The sequence below is a fragment of the Monodelphis domestica genome, chromosome 1, assembly GCF_027887165.1.
Source record: "Monodelphis domestica isolate mMonDom1 chromosome 1, mMonDom1.pri, whole genome shotgun sequence".
In the NCBI taxonomy this organism is placed as follows: Eukaryota; Metazoa; Chordata; class Mammalia; order Didelphimorphia; family Didelphidae; genus Monodelphis; species Monodelphis domestica.
In genome coordinates, this window is record NC_077227.1 from 71,916,970 (window position 1) to 71,942,752 (window position 25,783).

The following is a 25,783-nucleotide window of genomic DNA, read 5'->3' on the forward strand; positions in this document are numbered from 1 at the left end:
TCCTAAAATAGTGTGTCTCATACTGAACACTATATTCCAGATGTAATCTGATTAGAGAAGAATAGAATGGGATGATAATTTCCTTAGGAAAAAAAAAACACTATGACTCTTTTAATACAGCCTGAGATAATTGATGAAGAATAGTGCTCAAGGATGGTCAGTCCATTGGTTGCTATGATGAGTGAAAGAACTGGAACATTGTCATTTTTCATTATTTCACTAAATCAGATTGAAAATTTTCCTGGAAACAGCATATACATTCATTGCTGGCATATGGAATATACAAGAAGAACTAGCACCTCTGAAAGACAGTATTCTGTGTACTATGACACCACCTGCCCAGGGAGGACTAGCACTTCTGGTATGAGGGATTTCTGAGCACTTTTCAGGGTGGCTCATCCACCTTTGGTGTCTAACTTTCACCCAACTCTCATCTGTGGTTCCAAGAAGATATAGCATGCAAGATGGTCACACTCTGGTAAAACCACCTTGACAGGTGGGCTAAACTAGATTGAGAGTAATTGATAAGTCTCAAACCCATCTCTGAGTTAGAGGGATGTCTACCTCAAGCAGGTGAAGACTTCACTCCAGGGGAATGAGAAAATGATAACAATTTATTCCAGTGGTTATAAAGGTGACTGAAGCAAGCACCATGGAGCATTTAAAGCTTGGTCAGACATTGAAGACACCAAGTTCATCCACTGCATCATCCTGACTTTTGTCTTGACATTGGTTTTTAAAGACTCTGAAAAAAAGAGTTAAACTAATGATTTTGTACAGTCCTACCTTATTTAAATCTAATTCATGTGTGAGTCAAGATACCATTCTATGATGTCACTGGTCCTCTTTGAAATGAAGGATGAAGAACACAACTTTCAAGAGGAATATAGAAGAAATAAAATAAGATTTAGTGAAGAATGGAACAAAATTCCCCTACAAAAGAAGGAGAAAATGATCTCTGGCCACACAATAACATCCTTACTTTAGAGACATGTTTATAAAAAAGATGAGTTGGAAAACTGGGTGGTTCAATGAATAGAGAGCCAGACCAGGAGATGGGAAGTCTGGGGTTCAAATCTGTCTTCAGACACTTCTTAGCTGTGTGATTCTGGGCAAATCATTTAACCATAATTTCCTGGTCCTTACTGCTCTTCTCCCTTGAAACCAATATCTAGTATTGACTCTAAGACAGAAGGTAAGGTGTTTTTGTTTTGTTTTGTTTTGTTTTGTTTTGTTTTAGTTAACACAATATGTTATGCTGAAGGATGACCATAGAGAACAAAAATTCACATGTCCTCATCCTTTATTTTCTTCTTAAATAGGAATGCTTCAATTTGGCTATGATATTCCTGGGAGTTTTCATTTTAGAATGTCTTTCTGGAGGTAATCAGTGGATTCTTTCAATTTCTATTCCACTTCCTTACTCTGGGATATCAGAGCAATTTTATTTGATGATTTCTTGAAAATATATGTGAATATATAGTATTTTATCACATCTTTCTTATATAGTAATCATATAGTTCTCATTTTATATAATATAATATTATTTGATATATAATATATTTCTTGCATTTTATAATGATTCTTAAATTATCACTCCTCAATCTATTTTCTGGGTCAGCCATTTTTCTAGTCAGGTATTTCACATTTTTTCACATTTTTTCATTCTTTTAATTTTGTTTTATTGTTTCTTGGTGGCTCATGGACTTACCCAGTTCTGATTTTTAAGTAATCATTTTTTCAGAGAGCTCCTATTTTCTGTTTTGCCTTTCTTTTCTATTTTTCTAGTTCTACTTCTTAAGGAGTTCTTTTCTTGATTGGACTTCTGTGCCTTTACCAAATTGTTCATATTCTTTTCATAACTTTCTTGTACCACTCATATCTTTTTCCAATATTTTTCCTTTACCTCTCATTTATTTTTTGAAAAACTTTCTGAGTTCTTCCAGTAATTATTTTTGAGTCTGTGATCAATTCATACCTTTTCTTTGAGGCTTTGTATGTAGCTGTTTTGATTTCCTTGTCTTCAGAGTTTGTGTCTGGATTTTCCCTGTCACCATAGTAATTTCTATGATCAGATTCTTTTTTTTCTTGCTTGCTCATTTTTCCACCCTATTTCTTGACTTTTAACTATATGTTAAAGTTCAACTCTGCTCATAGGGTGAAAAGGGCACTGTTTCAAGTTTCAGGTTTTTGTACTTCTGTTTTTGAAACTAGTATTAGTTTTTAGTTCTTCCAAGGTAGTATAATTTGAGGAAAGATGTGGTCACTGTTTTCCTTACCTGTTCTCTGGTTTGTGAGTGACTACAAGCACTCTTTTCTCCATAGAACTGTGACCAGGATACCTGCTCCCCTTTGGCTTCACACTATAGTGTCGTAATGATTCTGGGATTCCAGCCTGAAACTGTATGTAGGCAATGTGTGTGGGCTCAGAGTCCTGAGCCCTATGCCAGCAAATGATCCCCTATAATCTTCTAACCAATTATCAAATTCCCATACCATTTGTGGGTTCAGAACTCTGGAAGCCACCACTCCTGATTCAGATAATCCTAAGGTCTACTGATGGCTTTCTGGTGTGAAACCTGCACTGAAAAACTACTCCTTTCTTACCTCAGTGATACAGGCTTTCCTACCAGCTATCTAAGTTGTCTTGGGATGGAAAATTGTTTCACCTAATTCTTTTTTTTTCTTTTTTGGTTCTGTCATTCTAGATTTTGCTTTGTGGTGTTATTTTAAAGTTGTTTGAAGGGGAATTGAGGTAATCTTGGGTGAGAGCCTGTCTTTACTCTGCCATCTTGGCTCTGTCCCCATATTTTAAAAAATGTAGAATCCTCTTACTTTTCATAAAGCATGTCACAAACTTGGCGTGAATACAGTTACAATGAAGGACTTCAAGGATTTAGGCCTCTACTAGAACCTTCTCTTTCTGCCCAAAACAGTGCAGCTAATGGTTTTTTGACTTGTTATAATGCTAATTTCTTCTTCAAAAAATAAACTAATGAAGGAGCTTCTGATATAAATATGATTTGAAACATTAAGAAAAAACTAGGTGGCAGAATACATAAATGATGATAATTAAAGAGGAAAGTTAACACTGCCTTGGACTTTATGACAGATTAAAAGAAACTCTAAGTGCTAGCTACTATGAAAACTGACTTTGGAAAAAGCTGAATCTGAAGGATTCAGAGACAAAATAGTTAGGAATCCTTGTATTAAAATTCTATCGGGTGATTCTGAATAAGAGGGAAGGGAATATCTCCAGAATAACATTCTCATGACTTAGAGAAAAAATTACAAAGAGGAGAGAAAAGAGGGCATAACTAAGAACAATGATGTGGATACACAGAGAAATCATCAACCAAAGTAAAATTGTAAACAATGTGGGTAAACAATGAAAGAATAGATAAGAAAAGGAGGATACATTTAAAAACATAAACCAGTTTTGTAAAAATGAGTTCAAAATTATAACTCGGAATACATTGAAGTTGTCAACATAAGCTAAGACAATAAAAATTTTTGCCATTTTTTCAGCTCAGAGGTAAGGAATGATGATAGTGGATGACAAATTGAAGGCACTATTTCTCAAATCTTATTTTGTTTCCTTTTTCTGTCAAAAAAATATGATAATTTGACCCAACTTCCATGGTCGCCATTAAAAACCTCACATGCTCACTGAGTATGTAAGACTTCAGAGATGTTTCTGCCTTTTATTCTCCTTTCTCATTGTCCAAGGAGGAGCAACTCTTTTACCCTTGGTCCTTTGTTCCTTTTGATCTCTTTAAATGGTGGGTCGGGAGGGGCCATGCTATTAAATCATGCTATTAAAATGGTGAGCATGGAAGAATAATGAAACTAATTTTTAATAGATTAAAGAACGACTAAAGTACTTTGAGCTCTTTTTAGCAATGCATATAATGCTTTAAAAGGTCACTCTTACCTACTCAATATTTATTAAGATACACAGGGGTTTCATATACCTATTTTGTAGCTATTCTTTTCCTGAGAAATCAGTGTTTCCCAGCCTAATTAGTTATCCTTGCCAAATGAACTATGCAAATAAAATGTATTATCTCAAAAATTATGATAATTTCATCACAAAAATTAATAAGGAGTTAATACTCAAGACAAATATGGATATAGTAGAGAGCATCTTACTGCCTTGATAAGCAAGTTACCAGGTGCCCAGGTAAATAGCAGGCATCTTTGCTGAAAGAAAAAGATGATATAATTATTAAGCCATTTGAGAAATATAAATGTTATTCTGATTTTCATAAGAGGTAGAGAATAGAACCCTGTGAAATGCAATTTTCTTCTGAATTCTGGAAAACTTCTAGAATGTATTTTTAAAGGAATTTTTAATAAACATCTAGAAAAGAAATTTTTGATCATGGATCAGGATTATCTCATCACGAACAAGTCTTGCCACACCAACTTAACTTATTTTTTAAAAGATTACTAGGCTGATGGAGCTAGAAAATATAGAAGATATTTTGGGTTAAAGAAGACATTGTGGACAAACAGTTGTATGGATCCATGAATTATTACCTATCTAAATGTCCAGATCAGGGGTATACCAGTGAAAGCCAAATGATAAATTTTCAGTGTGATTATTTGCATCTGAGTCACTAAATACTAAAATCAAGACTTTTTGGTTTTTGCTGATCATCTAGACTTAATAAAGTGATGGAGAAAATTTCAAAATGCAAACTAAAATTGTGTTATGTGTGTATATAGATATAGAAAAATAATTTGTTTTTAGGGATCTTGTTGTTAAACATTTAACAGTAAACCACTGGCCTAATCTCTAGACTTAACTAATTGTTTAATTTCAAATTTGAAGGATATCTCTAGAATAGTGCCTGTTGGATCTGTTCTTATCCCTATGTTGTTAAATATTTTTATCAGAAGTTTAGATGAAAATACAAATGGATTTCCTACATAATTAACAGATGACACAAAGCTTGGAGGGATAGCTATGTTTTTTGTTTTGTTTTGTTTTTTTTTGCAGCTGAACTAGGTTAAACTGTAATTAGTAATGTTTAACAAAATAAATGCAATATCACAGATAATGTTAATTTGTGATTTTTGAAGTCAATGTGAGCCTACAGGGAACTATTTCCAGTTTAATTTGGCACTATTGATCTAGTTCAAACAGCAGTTGAATAAGCATTTCCTCTCTGACATCCCTGAAAAGTGATTTTCATCCAGTTGCTTTCTACTGGAAGACATTTGATAATGGGAGACTCCACCCAAGGCAGTCCATTTTGCTCTTGGAAAGTTCTAATTGCTGGGAAGTCTTCCCTTTAGATTGGATAGCTAACCTTTTGGACAACGAAATCTGGATCTAAATGCATTGAACTAAAATTTTGAGCCAAATTTCATGATGAACTTGAATAGAGATTAAAGTCTTATATTGGATTCAAAAAATTAGGTTCATGAGGATGAGAATAATTAAGTCATAACTAGATAGCCAACTCTCCAAACATCATCTCATCTGATATTGAGTTTTTGCTCTATGTAAGACACAGGCACAAATAGGGTATGGATAAGGTGTGTAATGTTATCTCTGGACTTTGTCCATGTCCCTAGGGACTTCCTTATGGTGTGCCAGCTTATCCTGTCCCTGACCGTGCTTTCTCCTCCAGGAGATACAGCTTAGAGATAGAGTTTACAGCCCCAAATCTACATGTAAGATCGTTTTATCTATTGAGGAGATAGAGCTTTCTTAGATTTTATAAAAAAAAATTCACAAAGTCCTTTTATATTTTTCATACAGACAAGACAGATAAATGCTGCCAAGACCCATCTCAGGGGAAGTACTGCTGGAATATGGCCCACAATCTAAGCATGCCAGTGAAGGAAAGGGATAATCTTCTTTGGCTCCCTTGATTTCAGGCATTATGAGAGCCTGCAGGTGTTTTGAAGTCAGAGTTAATTCATTTTAGTAGTCTGCATTCATAAATGATCAACAGCAACCTCAGATAAACAAGGACGTGATTTCAACAACTGTATTGAAACTAACTTCCATGGCTCCTTCTTTGCCTTACTGTGTGGTTTAGAAGGCTATAATTAAATATTTCAGTTAAACCAAGTCTTAAGTATGTAACCAGAGACTTTTATCCCAACCCCTACATAATTAGATGTCTTAAATGTGCTTTCTTAGACTTTAGAAAGGAGAGAAATTTTTCATTATTCTGTTGGAGTTGAATTCAACCAATCTTTATTAAGCCCCTACTGTGTAGGCACCATATTAGACATTGGGGATTTAAATAATTTGGGAAAGACACAGTCTTTGCTTTTATTTAGTATACTCTACTGAGAGATATAACACATAAACCAACAATTTTTAACACACCATAATAAAGAAATGTATTAGAAAGGAATAAACAAGAGCCATTAGATGTCTGAGGGAAATGTTATGACCTCCTAGAGTAGCAGGGGAAGCTTCACTTAGGTCATGGCAATAGATTTCAATTTGCTCAAGAAACAGAACTTAAATTATGACGACAATTTTGTTGCTTTCAAAGACCCCTTTGGAGCTTCAATCTCTTGTTTTCAATTAGTTCTACTGTCCTTATTTTCTGTCGTGACTTAGAGAGGCCAAGGCTTAAAGACTGACTGAGTAGGTCATTCTTTGGACTTTATAATACTGTTCTGGTAGGACTTCACTTCAGTACTAATAGAAGAATATCAAAGGCCATCTCATCATTCAAATTCATCTCTCTCTCTCTCTCTCTCTCTCTCTCTCTCTCTCTCTCTCTCTCTCTCTCTCTCTCTCTCTCCCCCCCTTCTCTCCCCCCTCTCTCTCTCTCCCCTCTCTCTCTCTCTCTCTCTCTCTCTCTCTCTCTCTCTCTCTCTCTCTCTCTCTCTCTCTCTCTCTCTCTCTCTCTTTCTCTCTCTCTCGCTCTCTCCCCTTTTCCCCTTTTCCCTCTAACTATCATCCCATATCTTTCAGAAGGTGGCTGTAATCAATGCTTTCACTTCTGTCCCTTTCACTCTTAACTTTCTACATTTTGGTTTTCATTATAATCATTCAACTAAAATTATTCTTTCTAAAGTTACCAATGAACCTCCAATTACCATATTTGATGGACTTTTCTCAAATTTCATTCTTCTTGACTTCACTGCAGTCATTGGCACCATCTTTCTCTTTTTGATATTTTCTTCTCTCTAGATTTCTATGACTACTCTATTCTGAAGGTCCTTCTATCTACCCCAGCACACTAGGTTCCTTTGTTGAATCCAGGTTATGTCTGTTTATAAAGACTGCCTTTTACTTTTCCTTGTATCTCCAACACTTAGCCCAGTGCCTGAAACAGAGTAGGTGTTTAATAGGTGCTTATTGACTAATTAAACCTGACAAAAACACACTTTACATCAAAGATTCTTCATCTTTTGGGGTGTCATGGACAATTTTGGAAATCTGTTAAAGAAAACTTTCATGACTCAAGATAATTCCACTTTCTTCAACTGATTACCAAGTGGAATGATCTTAAGACCCTTAATTATACTGGTTGCTTATATCTCCCACTCTACAAACAGATCAAACTGCCATTAGTGTCATTTCCTCAATATTTAATGGTTTTATCTCACACATTTCTTTTCCATTGATCAGGAAAGCACTAGTATTGGAGTCAAGAGGCTTAGATTAAAATTCCAAATCCAAGATATGCTAGCCATGTGAAGATAATCCTATGATTTTGCCTTTCTCAGCCTCAGTTTGCTAAACTGCAAAATGGACAAAATAGTACCTATACTACCTATGATAAAAGCTAGTCAAGCAGAAAGTGCTTCTTAAACCTTAAAGCACTGTGGAAATGTGAGTTATTATGCTGAATCTCCATAATTTGACATAAGAAGAAAAATAAGGAGCTGGGTCAGCTCTGTTATTCATTCTTCAGAATTCTGTTTTTGTGTAGGATGCTATAGGTTATACTTTGTAACCTCTTTTGCCTCTTTCTGAGAGGCTAAATTTGTTTCTAAAATAATACAAGTGCCCACAAATATTTTCAGGAAGCTCACCATATGACTTAAACTTTCTTATCTCCTTGCCTTAACTCATACTATTTTTTTACCAAGGTGAGAATGATCAATGAAGTCTCAGTCTTCAGTGCTAATGGTAGGAGAACTCCTTGGCTAATTCTCCCATTGCATTGCTATTTAGAATATTATGCCTCACACCTCTACTTACCTTCATGGTTAGAGTTCATCTCCTCCATAAAGCCTTCCTTGATGTAGCTAGCCTTTCCATTCAATTGCTTTCCTAAGTTTAGTAACCAGACAAAATGAAGTTTGAAATATAAAACAAACCTTAAGATATAATTGTCAATAAATACTCTTTATGTTCTAATATATATGTAAACTACTATTTATAATTTCTTTTCATAATGCATATTTCATGTTACAAGACAGTTATAAATTTTGTTCTTGTTCTCCGCTCCCCTCTGAATTCTTTTATCCATGTAGTTTTTTTATTTATTGTTATTATTTTACATAATTGTAGTTGTTCTGATTTTACTTTCTTCCTTCTGCATCAATTTATAGGTCTTTTCATATTCTACTTTTTATGATGTAAGAATATTATATTAGATGTCACACCACAGTTGGTTCAGTCATTCTCCAGTAGCTGAACATATGAGTTGTTTTCAGATTTTGCTATTAAAAGAATGTATATTTTTGTACATATAGACATTTAGTAACAGTTTTAGAATTTAGTTCCAATATTAGAATTATTCAGTCATTTTTTGCAGTTTTAAATTTAGTACTATAGAGTTTCATAATGCTTTCAATGCATAGCTCAACAAGCAATATTATAATATACTTGTTTCTTCTCAACAAGCAATATTATAATATACTTGTTTCTTCAAAGTCTTGCCAACAATGAATTTTATTGCATTAGGTTATATTTACAAATTTAAGAAGTTTAAAGGGGTAGTTCAAAGATTTTTTAGTTCCTTTACCTGTTTGTTAGCAAGTTTGGATCTTTTAAAATATGGTTATTGATTATTTGTATTGCAAATGTGTACTTTTTCAAATCTTTTAACCACTTATTCATTTGAAAAATGATCTATCTATTAAGGATTTTGGTTATCAGATTTTTTTCTAGAATTATTTATGATAATATTTCCCCCTTACATTGTTTCTTTTTTATTCTAGAAATATTAGTCTTTTTGGAAAACTTTTATATAAATCAAAATAATCTTTTATTTATTACAATTTCTTCTATCTCTTTGATAAATATGAATGTTCAACCTCACTCTAATTTTGCTTGCTATATCATCTCATTTTATAAATGAATGGAAATAGATCACTGATTCACTGGTAATTCACTGCAATATGCAAATGAGGTATGAATATAATTCCATTTTCGCCTAATTTCTTACTATATAATGTTTGATGGCTCTCCTATGTTTTCTAAATATGTTGCTGTTTCTCCTGAAAATAGAATAAAATTAACCTTGATTTTGCTTTCAATTTTGTTTTATTATCTTTTTGCTATAACTGGACTTTCTGAAACTATGTCCAATAGTAATGTAGAGAGTAGAAAGTTTTTTTTACACTTTTTAGGAAGAAAGCTTTTAAATATTCAAATTAACTGATACTTTCAAAGTTTTGGTTTTATATCGCATTAAAGAGAGAAAATAAAACATCTTCCATCTGTATATTTTAATTAATTTAATCTAAAATTTAATTAATTTTAATTAAAGATGGACAGTGAATTGTCTGACTCCTCTTTCTGTTGTGAGATCACCAAATTCATGAGTTATCCCTGGTATGGTTTATTTTATTTATGTTTTTACACTGAATCATACTTGAATTTTTTCTTGCTAGATTATTTTTATATATTACTATACTCTACTTGTCAATGTTTTGTTTACTTTCCCTTTATATACTCATTAAAATAGGTATACAGAATGGTTTGTGTTATTGTTATTTTGGGGGGTTCAGTTTATTTTTACCAGGTTTCAGAATCATATTTGCTTAGTCAAGAACAGTCAGTAGGATATGATATTTCTCTACATTTGAAAGTAAATTGTATAGTAGAGAGGCTTTTTTTAAAAGGAATTTAATAAAATTCAGTTGTGACTTCATCTGATCCTGATACTCATTACACGGAAGCTCATTAGCAGGTTGTTGAATTTCTTCTTCTGAGATCTGAGATTTCCCATTTTGTCCCCCAAACTGACTCCACTCCAATCTAATTTTTAATTTATTTTGAAGACATCTCCATAGCCACTCAAGTTTGCAAAACTTGTTAAATCTGGCCTCTTCTATTTATACAATTTATTTCCCATCCATTTCTTTTGCTCTTCATACAGCCACTCTAATTCACACACAAAAACACCTCTTCATTGGTCTATTATAATAGCCTTCTAATACTTCTTACTGCTTCCAGTCTCTCTCACTTTTCAATTTATCATCCATATTCCATGGTTGGAAATCATAGATCTGATCATGTAATTCCCCTCCTCAAAACACTTCATTGATTCCCTCTTAACAAAGCCCAAACTCCTCATCTTGGCATTTAAAGCCCTTCATAATCTGGCTCCAACCTACTTCATCCTTTCAAAAAATCTATGTTCTAGGGGCAGCTGGGTAGCTCAGTGGATTGAGAGCTAGCCCTAGAGACGGGAGGTCCTAGGTTTAAATCTGGCCTCAGACACTTCCCAGCTGTGTGACCCTGGGCAAGTCACTTGACCCCCATTGCCTAGCCCTTATCACTCTTCTGCCTTGGAGCCAATACACAGTATTGATTCCAAGTTGGAAGGTAAGGGTTTAAAAAAAAAATCTATGTTCTAGCCAATACGCCCTATTGGTTGCTCCCTAAAGTTGGTTTTCCTTAGCCAACACAACATGTGCCTTTATACAAGATGAAGACTGTCCTTCATCTTTGGAATGTTTCTACACACACCTGTAACTTGACTTAGCTTACAAGGTTCAAATCAGATTTTACCTCCTTCATGATACCTTTTCTGATCTCCCTTGTCGTTAGTGGTTTTTCCTTCCTCAAAATACAATATTTACCTATCTTTGTAGAATGTAACTTTTCTTAAGTCCCACAGATTTTAAGTGGTGAAGCCAGGAATAATACCCAAGATTTCTAGCTCCACTTCTGACTGTATTTTCCATTATGCAAAAATGTGTAAAGTCTTCCCACCAGAGAGGCTAGCTTAATGAATACAGTATTATACTTAAAGAAAGACTTTGGTTCAAATTCTACCTTTGGTGATATTAAAACACCAAGGAAACAGAGGTTCACCACCAACCAGCATTGTACCATCCATACATGGAATCATTGGGTATAGTAAATGGAGAAATTTTGAATGTTTTGGATACCTTGACAGTATACTTTCTAGGGATGTTCACATTGATGATGAAGTTGACACACACATTACCAGAGCTAACTCAGTGTTTGGGAAGCTCCCAAGAAAAGTATGGGGAGAGAAGAGATACATACCAAACTGAAAGTCTATAGAGTCATTATGTTGACTTCATTGTTGTGTGTCTATGACTTCTATTTGAATTGTCTTAGGAAGATGATGAAATTCACCTAAGATAAGTTTCTGAATGCTGGGATCTTTTCTTGAGCTGAACTACCAATCATTCATACACTACTGCAGAAAGCACAACTCTGATTGACTAGACATGCTTTAAATGCCAAACACATCTTTACATAAATTACTATTTTACAGAGAACTCACACAACTTATGAGAGCAAGTACTAACATTGAGACCAGAAGAATCTCTCAGTCTTTCTGAAGAACTTTGGTTTCAATTGTGACATGGAAGAAACTGAAAGAGAACTATCCAGCATGACTTGCCTGCTTTAAGAAAGGTGCTGTGCTCTATAAACAAAGCAGAATCACACTAGTGCAAAAGAAATGTGAGATACATAAATTTAGAGACATCTCCATCCCAAATGTTTAAATGAGTTGTGTGCCAGACCTAAGCTCATATTAGTCTAATGAACCACAATCAGACACATTGTTCATTGACCCAAACATAGTGATTTCTCTTTGAATATGAAGGACAACAACCAATTATTGAACCATATCCTTTGACTCTTAAAGGAAGCTCCTTTAGGGAATGAATTGTCTTGATCTGTATTCTCAGCAGGTAGCATAGTTTCTGATACATAGTAAATACTAATTCTGTTTCATTCCTTTATAATGAAGTCTTCAATATAAATTACCTCCACACTTTCTTCCTTTGGTTCCAGGAACTATAATCAAATCAACAGTACCATTGTTTCTTGAAATCTCATGTTAATTGACTGCCCTATTTTCCATGACTTTTCTCCTCCTTCCCCTCCTTTTCTTTCTTTCTTTCTTTCTTTCTTTCTTTCTTTCTTTCTTTCTTTCTTTCTTTCTTTCTTTCTTTCTTTCTTTCTTTCTTTCTTTCTTTCTTTCTTTCTTTCTTTCTTTCTTTCTTTCTTTTTTCTTCTTCTTTTCTCCTTCTCCTCCTCCTTCTCCTTCTTCTTTTCTCCTTCTCCTTCTCCTTCTCCTCCTTCTTTTCTCCTTCTCCTTCTCCTTCTCCTTCTCCTTCTCCTTCTCCTTCTTCTTCTTCTCTTCTTCTTCTCTTCTTCTTCTTCTTCTTCTTCTTCTTCTTCTTCTTCTTCTTCTTCTTCTTCTTCTTCTTCTTCTTCTTCTTCTTCTTCTTCTTCTTCTTCTTCTTCTTCTCCTTCTCCTTCTCCTTCTCCTTCTCCTCCTTCTCCTCCTTCTCCTTCTCCTTCTCCTTCTCCTTCTCCTTCTCCTCCTTCTCCTTCTCCTCCTTCTCCTTCTCCTTCTCCTTCTCCTTCTCCTTCTTCTTCTTCTTCTTCTTCTTCTTCTTCTTCTCTTCTTCTTCTTCTTCTTCTCTTCTTTCTTCTTCTTCCTTCTTCTTCTTCTTCTTCTTCTTCTTCTTCTTCTTCTTCTTCTTCTTCTTCTTCTTCTTCTTCTTCTTCTTCTTCTTCTTCTTCTTCTTCTTCTTCTTCTTCTTCTTCTTCTTCTTCTTCTTCTTCTTCTTCTTCTTCTTCTTCTTCTTCTTCTTCTTCTTCTTCTTCTTCTTCTTCTTCTTCTTCTTCTTCTTCTTCTTTCTTCTTCTCTTTTATTACAATCTTTTTAAACTCATACAAGGGAGAACAAAATCCCTTCATTAGAGACAGTCAATAGGCAGTACATGGTGAATGGAGGAGATGCATTAAGGAAAAGGGTACAAGACAAAGGAACTCCTTAGCTAGTCACTGGGGGAGATTTCAGGGCTTTGGGAGTAGATATCACTGGGAAACAATTTCAGTAGTGTGGTAGGGTGAGGAGCCATTCTATAATGGATTGATAAGGGAGCAGCTAATGAGGAAGCAAAGATTGTGAGAATAGACAATTTTATCTAGGAGTTTAACAGAAAAAGAGAAAAGAAATACTTCTCTTCTGGTTATATATTTGAAAAATATAACATTTAATTTAAAAGAACTAGGGTTTAGCTACAAAATTTCACAAAGCTCTTAATGCTTCACAATTCTATTTAATCATGGAAAGCTTCTAACAGCAAATACATTTAATGTATTACTTCATGTAGAATCAGTAGTAACTCATGATCTTTGCCAGTAGATACAAGGATATTTGATTGGCTGCTGCTATCTTGACATACAAAGTGAATAATAATTTTATGATTTTATTTTGCCTACTAAAATTGTGCCATATGGAAAGTCTCCAGGGTAAAATTCTACATTTTTCTATAGTATTTTAAGGTTTAATTGAATTCCTTGGGAATCCTATAATGTAGTCAAAGCATTCATTAACTTTGGTGGTTTCCATATCACATTATTTCATATTGAACTTACTGTCAGCCAAATTCTCCCATCTTTTAAAAAAACAAACAAGCTGCCTTATTATTAGGATTTCCTCATTTTATACTTAAGAAATCAATTTCTTATGGGGATAAGGCATCCCATTTATCCTGATTACATTTTATCCTATTTAGTTCAACCCAATGTTTTATACTTTCAAGACTTTCTGGATTCCAGGTTCTATTATCCAGTGTTTTAGCTAACTCTCTTAGCATATGGTATCTCCATGTATTTAGTGTTATTTTTAAAGCATATTCATGATATGCTTAGCATTCATACATTTATCTTTGTGATTTATAGACACATTAAAAAGCATGGGGTTAATTATATTTATGAAGTATCTCTTCTGTGCCAAGAATTGTGTTGTTAGAAGCTGAGGATAAAAAGCCCAAAACAAAACAAAAAAAAAAACCCTCTTCTCTCAAAGATTTTATATTCTTTTGGGGAAAATCCATATGGATATAGATTATAGGTTTTGTCGTTCAGTCATTTCAGTTATGTATAACTCTTTATGACACTATTTGGGGTTTTTGGTGGCAAAATACTAGAGTGGTTTGTCATTTCCTTCTCAGATTTGTTTTACAGATAAGGAAACTGAGGCAAATTGGATGACATGACTTGCCCAGAATTACATAGCTAGTGTCTGAGCTCAGATTTGAACTCATAAAGATAAGTCTTCCTGACTTCTGACCCAGCACTCTATCTCCTGTACCAACTAAGTCCCTATAGATAATAGATAGATAGACAAACAAAGATATAGTTCTGTTGATTACATATACATATATGGAGATAAGTAAATACAAAGTTTATATGGAGTAAATACAGGTAGTGGGGTGGAATGAGATATAACAACTCTTGCCGTTAATAAAAACCTCATAAAGCAGCTTTAGCTGAGCCTTAAAAAGAATTAAGGCTGAAATGACAGAGGTAAGGATTGAAAAGACAGTGGCAGCTAGAAGGCTCAGTGAATAAAAAACCATGCCTGGAGATGAGAGGTCCTGGGTTCAAATCTGTCCTCAGATAATTCCTAGCTGTGTGACCCTGGTCAAGCCATTTAACCCCGATTGCCTGGCCCTTATGCTCTTCTGCCTTGGATGGAAGGTAAGGGTTTAAAAAAAAGCAAACTAACTAAAAGCACCATGAGCATGAAGCAGTGTGTAAAGATTTGTGAGTATCCAGAGAGGTGTGGACGATAAGTATTATTGTAAAGGTACAATAAGCAAGACTTGATGTTTCATTGGGTTGTAGGAGAGGGAAGAATCAAGAATGACATCATCAAGGAAAATTTTGATGTCTTATCTCTGAATAACTGAAAGGATAGAGATGCCCTTGTCAGAAACAGGAAAGTTATGGAAGTGACATGGGGTTTAGGAGAATGGATAATGAATCCTGATTTAGGAAGCTGGAATTTGAGGTGCCTATGCTACATACAAGTGATGCCATGCAACAGGCATTGCCATTGACAGCCAAGAGTGCCGGAGAGAAAAGAGAGTTAGATGTGGACAGCTGGGAGACATCTACAAGAACTGATGAAACCAGCAAGAGAGAAAGAGTAGAGGGATGTGAGAAATCAAGGCAAGGTCTTGGAGTACCTCCAAGGTTAGAAGGTGGGACAGGAATAAAGAACCATCAAAGAAAACTGAGAAGCATCAGGAAGAGATCCAGTAGAGAGCAGAGCCCCCAAAACCCAGAAAAGGGAGGGATCAACAATGGCAGATGCTGCAGGAAGGACAAGAAGAGTGACCACTAAGAAAAGACCACAGTGAGAGAGAGACACAGAGAGACACAGAGAGAAGAGATGGCTAAGTATCAGTCAGTCAATATTTATTAACCTTATATTCTATGCCTGGCACTATGCTGTTCTATATATAGGTATATTGATAATTGTAATTAAATATAATTAACTTGCTTTGTAATCTTATGTAGTTAATTTTACACACAGGAAAACATTATTTTGAAAAGGAGACCATAGACTTAACTTGCCCACCAAAGGGGTCCATGCTACACCCCCCAAAAGCTTAAAAACCCCTGTCCTAGAGCAAGAAAGAGCCTCAAAGTCCAATCTAACCATCTATTTCAATCTCCTAATTTTATAAACAAGACCGAGGCCTAGGAAGGGTAAGTGACTTGCCCCATGCACATAAAAGCCTTTTTTCCAGCTCTTCCAAAAAGGGAAAATTTTCTTTATAGGCATATTCAAGGGTGGACTATTCGAATATTTTTGGCAGCTCTGAGTTGGGTTCTCAGCACACAAAAAAGGTCTTTCTGTGATTACTATTACCATTTTGGGTGCTGATTTTAAAAGTCACAGCTGACATAATTATGATGTGTGATTTGATCATAGAGAAGCGTAATGGGAAATGAAGTACTGGAATCACTTTGGCATTTTTCCTACAGCTGAATTCCCTTCTTTCCTCACCACTCCCCTTTTCCTGCCTCACCACCCTGAGAAGGAACAGTCATCCCATTATTGCCTTCACCTCATTTGATTTATTTGCTAAATTATAGGTTATTGTTAGAAAACCAGGAGATTCTCTTATCTCATCTGATATATATATATATATATATATATATATATATATATATATATAAGAATTTACTGGAAAGAACAACAATCCCTTCATTTCTTTAACTGGTTTCCACCAACTCTAGAAGAATAGGAGTTTAGTATTTCTGGGCACACCCATAAATTGCATCTCCTTTCTCAATGTCCATCTGGGAACCAATAATAAACGCAAGGTGAGCAATGACAAGTGGTGTCTAAGTGACAGTCTCATTCTCTTCCTAAAGAAGCCTTTGGATCCCCTGAATCAGTCCTTCAGACTTTCCTTCCATAAGAGCTGTTTTAGGGGCAGCTAAAGGGGCTCAGTGGATGAGAGCCAGACCTGGAGAGGGGAGGACTTAGGTTCAAATTTGGCCTCTGATACTTTCTAGCTGTGTGATCCTGGGCAAGTCACTTAACCCCAATTCTCTAGCTCTGAATGCTTTTCTACTTGAAACTAATATACACTATTGATTATAAGATGGAAGGTAAGGGTTTTTAAAAAAGGGAACTGTTTTGAGGTAGCAGAACTGAGAGCAAGTTACATGTAACGCCCAATTTCCATGAATATAGCAACACATGTTTCAGATTTCAAATAGAAATATTCAGAAGTGGATACAGAAAGTCCTTTTTCACCAGCATAGAGCTAGAGTCTCAAATTGGGAGGCTACAAGGCAGACAGCTTTGCTCTTGAATTCTGCAAAGGCCACTTTGGTTTGAACTGTCCTACAGCCATATGCCTCACCAGAGCAGGGATTTGTGTTACCTTTGATAGGGGTGGTAGGTGTGTCCTGTGTGAGTGTGTATGTGCATGTGAGGGGGTTCCCTAATCTTCCCCAGCTACATTCCACCTCTAAGGTCTTATGGAGGTTTGGGGTCCATACTCAGGGCAGCTGGTGGCACAGTGGTTAACACAATATTTAAGCTTAAACTCCAGAAGCCCTTGGTTTAAATCCTACTCCATGTACTTACAAGCTACATGACCCTAGGCAAGTCACTTAGCCTCTTTCTACCTAAATTTTCTCATCTGTAATATGGGCATAATAGAGGTAGTCTCTCGGTGACCGAGAATGACAATTGTCTTTGTGCAGTTTCATCTATGGTGTACCCTCATGTGGCTTTGGAGTCCAAAGGCTGAGGCGCAGAGTTTGTGGCACCTTTAGTATCTTCCATTCCTTCACATACCTTGTCAATCAATCCTTCAATATCCTTTGTACTGTATTTCTTCTGCATGTATCTTCCTTTTGTACATTTGGTCAAATTCAGCTATTTTTCCAATGTCTGTTTCCTTTGTGCCATATTTTCCTTCATAATCAGGAACTATAATTTTTGGATCCTATGATAGTGACTATCACTAGATTGCTAAAATAAAAGTTTGCTATTTTTTAAAATGTTACAGGTCTTTTCACCTTTCCTTTTATTTGTTGACCTTCAACTCTTTTCTTAAATGTCCTCAGGATGACTGCTTAGTTAGGTAGCTTACCAAACTTCCTTCAAAATGGTTTTAGCTTCGAATGTTTCTCTGTTTTGTGAGACAGTCATCATGACCTTCCCTTCTTCTCCTCCTAAGATTTGACAAATAAATTTATATTTTAAACCAATATTGCCCTTGACTGCTATATATTTTTGCTAGGCAATGAAGTTAAGTATTCCAGTAAAAATGGATCAGGAAGATATTTTTAAACAAAAGTCTTTATGATATCTAGAGAAGAATTGCGTTATTGATTATAAAATGGAACTCTAACTTCTCCCTTTCTATGTGGTCTATTTTTTCATGAATTACTTATTACACATAATTTGAACCTATGTAAGACCTCTCTGTGCCTCAGCAGCAACTTCCTTCCCAACTCCTGAAACCTTATCATTATCCTAACTATTATGCTATTGCTGGAGGAAGAGATCCAAAGTTAGGCTCACCACAACTTTCTGGGAAGCACACTGGATCCATCCAATATGTCTTCTAAAATTATTATCCAGTGTATCATAAGATTGTGGAGTTTGAGACCTTTGAAGATCATCACCTCATTTCATAGGTGAGGAATCTGCAAGACAGAGCATTTAACAGATTTTTCTAAGTAAAGTCTTGAAGATTAACTTCACCTCCTACTTCTCTTATGCTTTGCCTTTGAGATCTGTACCTCCATGATTATAGGTGTCTACTTCAGTCATTTTAATTGCTATGCTTTTTCTTTGTGTTGAGGCCATTCTACCTACCTTTAGAAGCCTTATCTTAAAGTCTTCAGTAGGTGTTAGAGAAAATTTGGGCCGGGGTGGGAGGGGAATGGAAAAATCAAACTCAGAATGATTGTTTTTCTTTAGAAAGACTCAATTAGATTTTTTTTTGCTTTATAATTTCTCTGCAAAGATAAATGCAAATAATTACTTCATTGAATCCTAAAATTCCAAGGCTACAAAGAAGTTCCAGAGGTGTTTTCTAGTTCTTATAGGACCCTTTATCCAAACAGATGGTGGACTCTAATTTTCTACAGGGATAATTAATGTAAAGATCATTTTTCCAGGACATCAAAAGAAGCCCAAATAGATTCACTGTCCTGGTCAACCCCTTCCTGTACCCAGCAACTACCTCCAATGAATTTATTTTAAGAACACAGAGATAATCAAATTACTCAAATAATAGAAATAAATCCAATAATTCTTTCAGTTGACTCACCCTACCAAAGCACCAGGAATTGTTGGAGAGACTTTATCTGTCTTCAGTCATACTTCTCTTGTGTTGCAGTTCAGTTAATTTTCTTTTCAATCGTCTACTTAGTTGCCAAAAATATTGTCACTTTTAACTCAGGGTGAAGCAAGACTTCTGACATCTTATTTTTTTATTTAATTAATTAATTTAGAATATATTTCCATGGTTATGTGATTCATGTTCTTTCCCTCCCCTCCTGCCTCCCCCCTCCTGTAGCCAATGTGCAATTAATTCAACAGGTCTGGTCTTTTTTTTAGAGTCTAGGATTCTAGGTTCTAAAAGTTATCTGTTGTTAAATGTTATTGAAAAGAATCTGTCAAGAATGTTGCCAGTTGGGGGCAGCTGGGTGACTTAGTGCATTGAGAGCCAGGCTCAGAGACCGGAAGTCCTGGGTTCAAATATGGCCTCAGACACTTCTCAGCTAACCCCCATTGCCTAGCCCTTGTCACACTTCTGCCTTTGAACCAATACATAGTATTGATTCTAAGATGGAAGATAAAAATAACAAATTAAAAAGAAGTCTGCCAGTTTAAAAAAACATAGTATATAAATAAAGCAATGCATTAAAAAGAAAGTTTCCTTCTCAAAAGAAAGAGGTGTATGGGGGTGGGAGTAGGATGGAGCCTTCAAGGGAAGCAAGACGAATAAGAAGAGAAAAATGTTTTCTATGATTGAGACAATCAAGAGAGATCCATTAAAGCTTAGAAAGAAAAGGAAATTCATATTTTCCTTCTTGTCACCTTTTCTAGAGATGTCTCAGAAAATTCAAGCCTGGGTAGCTAAATTAACCAAATGCCAGAACCTCTATTTGGGAGCACAGAGCTGGAGACATTTAGAAGGAAGGAAGTATCTTCCTGGTTTAAAAAGAATGTTAGAGTAGTGATAGAAACCTCTCTGTTTAAGTTCAGAGAGTAGAGAAAAAGAAAAGTCATTCAGGAATATGTCTGTCATCATCAGGACACAGCTGTTGCCCACAGGGCTATCACTCTCCACTGCTAGGGTTTAACTTCTATTCATAATGAAAGGTGATGATGAAACTGTACCTGCCCACTGAAGAATCCCAGAGAGTCCATACTTTGCAGAGATGCCACACTCTGTGGAGAGCTCAATGACTGAGCAATCTAATCCATCCAGCTCAGAAGCAATGAACACCAATGAGAAACCGACAGCAGATGAGACCTCTTTTGCCCAGAGCAACATCGAAGGTGTCATACGTGGGGAAGAACATGCCCAGATGAGCTTCCTGTCTGGAGACAATGCTATGCCCAGCAAGAAGCCATGACAGTCAGCCTAGCAATGGAGTGATTTGTCCAAAAGAATCAGCAATAACAATGCCCTGTCCCAAAGTGAACTGTCTCAAGATTCTCTGGATGAAAAACAAAACAAAATGAAGCAATGAGAAACAAAGACATCAAAGGCCATCTTTCCATAGTTTAGTTATGAGCTGCCTTTGCTACGTAGGTTCCCTCATGACCATTGTACTTGAAGTTCATATCTCTTCTCAACTTTGTATGTCTTTATAGTAGAGTGCTCCTCGGGGCTTGGGGACACATGTTTTACATGTTCCTTCCCTGCCATTTGAATGAGTGATTTTACTAAAAACTAGTTTAAGTTTATTGCTAAAGGGAAGCTCACTGGTAGGGACTAGTGAGCCACAGTACCAGAAGCAGTCCCCCACAGGTTTACTCTTGGTACCAGAGGTAGAAGTCACTCCTCCAGGAATTTAACATCACTATGACTTAGGATACTATACTGGGATTCTTAAATTTAAGCAGTAGCAGTTTGGGGGCTTTTTCTAGGAAAGAATCAGAGCTGGAATCATATCTCCATTCTTCTATATAAATGGAAGTATTCAACCATCACTATCCAACCCTGACTCTTTCTCCAAACAATTCATTTTTTGAGATTCAAGAAGTTAACAAGCTTCTTTCCCTGATAATTTTCTCAAACAAATCTTTAAATTGTGGATTTTATGAAAACATATACAATCCCTTCCATCACACACACATACATCAAGCCAAAGGTCCAAAGAGCAGACCAGCTCATAGTGCTAAAGAAAGGACTGTGCTATAATCCAGGCAGAAATGACATTTGTTCAAAGACAATGGGAGATGAATAGGGATGACTGACAACTCTGGCAACTGTAGCATTGCTAGAAGAGAGCTAATCTCACAGATAGACAACTGATAAAACCTTCACCTTGTATGGTGGACTCTTCTTACTTTGGATGTCCTAACTCACCAATATCTCTTTGTCTCTGGCTCATTCTAGACTGTGTATTTGACAAATCAGTAATGGACCTCTCATTTCTTATATTATCTGACTCATTGTCTTTAGCTTTTCCAGAAATTGACTCCCTCCCTTTTGGTCTTATTTGTCATGTGTATAAACGTCTTTGCTTCTGCCTTTCAATGAACTCAGTTGATTCTCTGCTGATTTTTTCTTCACAAAGACTAATGATCATTCCATCCCTACATAAGGCTAGAAAGGAGAGAATAGCTATATCCATAACATTGGCCAGCGTAGTATAATGAAAAAAGGGGAGAATCTGGAGTCTAACTTGTCTTTGTCACTTACTACTTGCATGACATGAGATGCATTGCTTAACCTCCTTAATTTTAAAAATTTAAAATAAGAATCTTAGACGAAATGGCCTTGAAGTTACATTTCAATTTTAAATCTGTGATCCTAATATTTTAGAAGTTTCTATATCTCACAGTAATTATGTTATAAATGAAGTATATGTTTCTCATCTACCAAAATTTGGATTTCAGTGGCTTAAAATTGATCTTTTACTCAGACTAGAATATGGAAACCCAGAAGATTTCCTGGGCAAGGCTGGGCTACTTTGATATCGTAAGGGACCTGAGAGTATATTCTGATGCCCAAATTTAGCATTGGGTCAGAGGCTTTTAATTAAAATGTAGTCAGTGAGTGATAGAGCATTGGATGGAGGAGGGGAAAGACAATGTGACTAGTGAGCTATTGGAAATCAACCACTGAAGAATAGTTATCTGTTACCATATTCATAAAGAGTCAGATATGATTGAAAAATGACTAAACAGCAAAACTATCTACAAGGTAAATAGTTGATTAACAAAGAGAAGACACTAGAATTAAGAAGGTTTGAAGAAAGCTTCCAACTTTTTTTAGCTGGGAGCTAAAGGAAGCCAGGAGGTAGATTTGGGGAGGGAAAGCATTTATGAATTGAAGGCAGACTGAGAAAATGGCTGGATCTGAGAGACAGACTGTCTTGTTTGTGCAACAGTTCAGAAGTCAGTGTCACTGTATCTAAAAATACATATAGAGCAGTAAGGTATAATGATACTGGAAAAGTAGAAGGGAGCTAGGTTTTGCAGGGCTTTGAATGTCAAACACAAGATTTTATGCTCATTTGGTGCTACTACATTTTGGTGCCAAACTGACGGCACAGACTAACTTTGCCATGTCTTTCTATCTTTGGGGATAAACATGAAAAAGTACTTTAGATAAAGCCTATAAAAGATTCTCTCATTTAATGTCAAATGGAATATATATTTCTCCCTGAGACACTAGTGGATTCTAGTGTAATCAAGGACCAGAGAGAGAAAGGAGTAGGTTCGTTTTAATAGGATATGATTATAAATTGAATAAGTCACTATAGTATGGCAGATTGAGATCTGATTTAGGAGTTAGGAAGACCAAGGTTCAAGTCTGGACTTTGAGACATACTGGTATTGACCTTAGGTCAACCTCTTAACTCCCTAGTTCCAAAGGAACCTCTCTAAAATGATGTAATACAGAAGGTGCTAACATGTATTGATAAAGGGAGTTTCCTCATTGGGAGTACCTTTTATCAATTAAATCATAGAATCCCTAACCTTCCCTCCTCAAAAGAAAAAGATCAGAATTTTCAAAACATGACTACTAATAAATACAAGTAGAATTTGGTCCAGACTTCCTGTGAGACTTTTTTTCAGATCAGTATTTACCTACTGTTAACATAGGCTACCTGGCAAACATGTTAGCCCTACTTAATTATAGTATTTGGGAGATATTAGTTTGCATGTATAGGTAGCATTTTGTCAATAAAATTGGGAGAATGGCCCACCAGGAGAAGGGAAGGAGGACATGGAACAGGGAGGGTCCTATGCAGGAAAAGGAGAAGCTCCCCACTGTCATGGGACATTGTACCCCCAAATTATAGAAGTATTTCAGGACAAACTGTAGGCAGGAAAATTCCTTTGTTCCTTTACATCCTTGTGACTACTAACCCCAAACATCTGATAACTACCTTCCTTGGATTGTCCTTTAGGTTTGAGATGGACATAGAGATACACCTCCAGGGTATGCCTTAATACCATTAAGCTGTATCTAAGACATCTATCTGTCTCCTAAATTATGAGGGTCACCCTCTATGTCTTCAGGCAGATGCCAGTCAGATGTCCACCCCCACCCCCACTGTGCCTTAGTGCATATGTATTGTCTGTTGTAGAGAGTATAAAGACCCCAAAATTGATGTCCTCTAGATGCAGCTTTCCATCTATGCTGTCCTCCCAGCCAAATTCAACATAAATTCCAATGAATAAAGTTCTCTTTTTATTTCTAAGCTAAGTTTTTGAGTCTTGCATTTTACAAAGGGTACCTTTCCAAAACCCAGGGGGTTCTCCTCAAGCCCCCCAAACACCACCACCACCATGATCTTTGCTGAACAACCTGCTGGAAAAAACTCAATTACTTTGCAAATTACCTGGATATTTCTGCCAGGCTATTCAGAGGAGATTGAGAACAGGATTGGGGCTGGTGTACTTTGGATTATACCAGCTCATGTATGATGGTGAGGGTGTGAGCTGTAGGGTGAATACAGGGAAAGGACCTAGTAGGTGCAAAAGATGTATTTGTGGTCCCATCTAGGTTTGGTTCTAGGTCTTTTTGGCATGGTGTTCTCATTGTGGTAAATGGGACTATCAATGCTTATCTCTATTGCCTTGGGGGAATGGCTGCTTATACCAGCACTGGGATTGTAAATGGTCATGGAAGTCTGACCTGCATAGAACTGCCTGGCTGAATTATACCAGCTAAGCTTCCTCCCCATTTCCCATACATGAAGAAGAGTGGGTGCCCAGTGGTGGGCATTGGGCATGCATAACAAGCCTTCTAGATAACAAAGTCTTTTACATACATTATCTCCTTTGACAAGACACTATGTGTCCATCAAATCTTAGTGTGATTTTTTTTTAATCTGAACTATTCACTGACTTTTCTTTCAGACTCTTCCAATACAAATAGAAGGGCTAATGCGGACCACTCATCCATGTGTAACCTCCTTGTGTAAGTTCCTTCCATTTTACATTGATTTTTTTTAACCAACCATTTTGTTCTCTTTTTCTTTAAATAATCAGTTTGGGGCAGGGGTGTTCAAGGGATTTGAGTCTGAGAAAAGCTTCCCAATGGAGGTCCCTGCATTGGAAAAGGCTCCTGAATCTTAATGCTGTTCCTATGCAATCTAAACACTAAATGAAGAGACTATGGTGATGTTTTGAAGCAAACCTAAACTGGGGGGTGCCTTGAGATGCATATTCACAATGAGATATTTGTGATTTCTAGGAACAACAGCCAGCTACTGTTAGCAGCATTTCACCTGCTGTGCTAAACAGAAAGAAAAATGTTAATGAATAGAACTAGTCAGCAGGTCCTTTGCTATTCACATTTAGTCCCACTTTACTATTGTTTAGAAGAGTTGTTAGGAGACAGATTTCCAGGGTAGAGGGTGGGGAGGAAAAGAAGGGAAGGGGAATTCAGAAAAGAAATAAAACTCTGGTTCAGGAATAGATAATTACAAAAAAGAAAACAAAATAAATACATGTAATCTGAAACGCAATGATTTCTCAATCAAAATTCTCTACAAGAGTTCTTAACTTTTGGGTGGGGATCATGGACAGTCTTCTGGCAATCTGGATAAGCCCATGGACCTCTTCTTAGGATAAAGTTGAAAGAAACACTAAATATCCATTAGAGGTTAGTGATGGAATTTTTCCCATCTAAGTTCTTGGACCTTCCTGAAATTTATTTTGAGGGTGAGAATCTTGAGCTCCACTTTAAGAACTTTTGTTCTCTAGCAAGCAAGAAGACATCCCCTAGAAACTCAAAAAGACAAAGAATGAAGAGTTGAGTCAGAAAGTACAGGTCCAGGTCCAGGCCCAGCAGCTAATTTATATGAGTATCAGCTTCTCCATCTATGTTACAGGAAAAATAAAATGTGAACCAAAAACTATCATTCAATTTAACCCACATTCACCATTAAGTCAGCATAATTAGTGGGTAGAGATTTGATATTTAGAGGGGCTGGGTTTAAATACTTCTTTTATCACCTAGTGGCTCTGTGATCATAAGGAAGTCACTTATCTATTTAAATATATTCTTAGAGAAGGTGGTAATCTGAACTAGAGGTCCTAAATGGAAGCTCCCTTCACTAATGAAATTGTAGGGAAAGGAAATGTGGAAGGAAGGTAAGAAGTAAAGAAGGAAGGAAAGGATGGAAGGAAGGTAAGAAGTAAAGAAGGAAGGAAAGGATGGAAGGAAGGTAAGAAGTAAAGAAGGAAGGAAAGGATGGAAGGAAGGTAAGAAGTAAAGAAGGAAGGAAAGGATGGAAGGAAGGAAGGAAGGAAGGAAGGAAGGAAGGAAGGAAGGAAGGAAGGAAGGAAGGAGGAAAGGAAGAAGGAAAGGAAGGAAGGAA